The sequence below is a fragment of the Ursus maritimus genome, unplaced genomic scaffold (genome assembly GCF_017311325.1).
Source record: "Ursus maritimus isolate PB19 unplaced genomic scaffold, ASM1731132v1 scaffold_1155, whole genome shotgun sequence".
NCBI classification, from domain to species: domain Eukaryota; kingdom Metazoa; phylum Chordata; class Mammalia; order Carnivora; family Ursidae; genus Ursus; species Ursus maritimus.
This window is the reverse complement of record NW_024423515.1, coordinates 1-2,600: the sequence shown is the minus strand read 5'-3', so window position 1 is coordinate 2,600 and position 2,600 is coordinate 1. Positions and strand designations below refer to the sequence as shown.

At 49.2% G+C, this 2,600-nt stretch overlaps 1 pseudogene; it reads left to right on the top strand.

Moving 5' to 3' along the window:
- The first annotated feature begins 5 nt into the window (after window positions 1-5).
- On the top strand, window positions 6-2,592 carry LOC121101950 (annotated as a pseudogene).
- The last annotated feature ends 8 nt before the right edge of the window (window positions 2,593-2,600 follow it).

Below are 2,600 nucleotides of genomic sequence, written 5' to 3'. Positions count from 1 at the left end.
AACAGAGTTACCCGAGAGCTAAGCCCTACAAGAACAGGGCCTGTGAGAAGGGGTTTTCTCAGAGTGCATCCCTCATCCAGCACAGAAAGACCCGCACTAGTGAGAGGCCCTGTCACTATCCCCAGTGTAGCAAGACCTTCTGTGGGAGCTCCATCTCATTAAGCACCAGGGAATCCACTCTGGTGGATATATAGCTGTGGGGAGTATGGCAAGGGCTTTACAGTCAGCTCTCTGCTGCTGGCTTACCAAAGAGTGTGTACTGCGCTGAAGCCTACATCTGGTCCCAGCACAAGAAGGCTTTGGGGGATGGGTGGAAGCCGATATGCTACCCAGGTAAGCAGCCCTTCTGCTGCTTTGACTGTGGTGACAGCTTTAGTCAGAAGACCTACCTCACCCAGCACATTCACCCACATACAGGGGAGAAGCCTTACAGCTGTGGGGAGTATGGGGGAGCTTCAGCCTCTGAGCCAGCCTCAAACACCATGTGGCTTATCACAAGCCCCAGGCACCACCTCAGGGCACGAGCCCCCTAGTCCTCCCTCTGCTAGAGCTGAACGGAAGCCCCAGGTCCTTTATGTCCCTACAACAACCTCCTTGTCTTCATCTTGCCCCTCCACCAGTGATTGATGCTTCCACCCCGTTCAGTCCCCAGCCTCTAATCATGTCCATCTTTCCCAGACTCCTCCCCTCACACCATCCTTTAACCTCCCTGATGCCTCCATTTTCTCTCCCCAGTATTTATCAGCCCTCCCTCCTTCCTCCTCCACTCACCCCTTCCCCAGCTCTTCCTCTGCCTCAGGGACTCCTGCAGAGTCCGGACTCCAAGTTCACCCTCCATGATGAACCAGAAGCGGCAATGGCTGCCAAGTTTACCTGTTCTGAGCGTGGGAACAATTTCCCAGCCAGTGGCAAGCTTCTCCATACAGGTGAGCAGCCTTATGTCTGCTCTGAGTGTGGGAAGCGCATCACCCAGAGCTCCTCTCTGATCCAGCAGAGAAAGATCCATTTAGCGGAAAAGCCACACTTGGGTGTGGAGTGTGGCTGTGGGTCCAGTCAGCGTGTCCACCTGATCAGCCACCCAGCAAATGCACTCAGGGGAATGGCCGTTTGCAGTACCAGTGTCTCCAGTGTGGGAAAGCCGTCAGCCAGAGGTCTAACCTCGCCAGATGAACCCATGTGATGTGGCCCTAGCTGAGCCCTTTGATAGCCTGGCAGGTAGACCTGTAGATCAGTGATGCATTTCCTCTCCTCTAGCCACACTACCTTATGAAAGTCTTTTTCTGCTGTCTGTCTTCCTCTGAAATGCTGAAGGGTTTTGCTTTGCTCAGCTCAGCCCTGCTTTGTTTTGTTTTTCCTGAATTTCTCTCCTGTCTCTCAACTTCACAGTTTACAGAAGGATTTAGGGAGATGGTAAGCAAAGGTATGTTAACTGAAATATGAGTATATTCTCAGTATAGACAAGGATGATATTAAGTGATGTCTTAATATCAGCGATTAATACATTATTTCTCTTGTGCTTTTAAAAAATTATTGTTGGTTTTCCCAACCATGTGCTATTAAAAGTGGGGGGAAAATGTGCAGTTACCCTGTGAGAATTCAAACTGCAGAGATGTCCTTAAGAGCATCACTCATCCAGTGTCTAAGCCCCAGTCTTGATTCCTCTTTCTCTCACAGCTCAGGTCCCACCAGGCACCACAGCCTATTTGTTCTGCTTCAGAAGGTTTTCTCAACTTTGTCCCCTCCTCTCAGTTGCCAGTGCTGCCTCCTTAAGTGCAAACTCTTGTTTCCCTGGCTTATCACAAAAGACCCCAATCAGCCTCCCCTGCCTCCAATCTCTGCACCCTGTTTCATCATCCATATAACCCACCAGTTCGAGTCCTCACTTACACCCCGAGCTCCAATACTAAATCTGATGTCATTCCTCTGCTTAAAAGCATTAATGCCTGCCACCCTGCGCCCCAGAGTGGCCTACAAAATAGAGTTCAGATGCTTCAGCACACCCTGCGGGGCTTCTCACGTGGCATTGCCCTTCCTCCCCAGCTTTACTGGCCATGACATTCACACCTCTTGCACTTGTTCTACTTCCAACTACCTAGAATGCCCTCCCCCCTTTTCTGTCGCCTAAACTTGTCCTACTTATCATAGGAGCCCCAGCTCCATTCAAAGCTTTCCCAAACTCTCATACCATCCTTGGTATGGTAACTCCAGCAGTGGCATAGTGAACCGTCATGAATGGTCACACGCTGTCTCCTCTAGTAGACTGAGCTCCATGAGAGCAGAGGCTCAGGCACAGTGCCTGACTCATAGTAGCTACTCAATAAATATGAATTAAATCAAGGAACCACTTCCAGTTGCTCAAGTTTTTTATCTAAAACCTGGGTTTCTTTTACTCTTCTTGTCCTCTCAAGCCACAGCATAGACACATTTGGAAAGTTAACCGAAGTGATCACACCCAATCTATGTCTTCCTAGTCCCTGAGTCTGCCATTCAGTCATTCCATGGTTATTTTTATGGTGATACCAGAGAAAAGCAACTGAAAACAACACTGTATACTTGGGTCCAGGCCATTTCTTTTTTTCTTTTCTTTTTCTTTTTTTTTT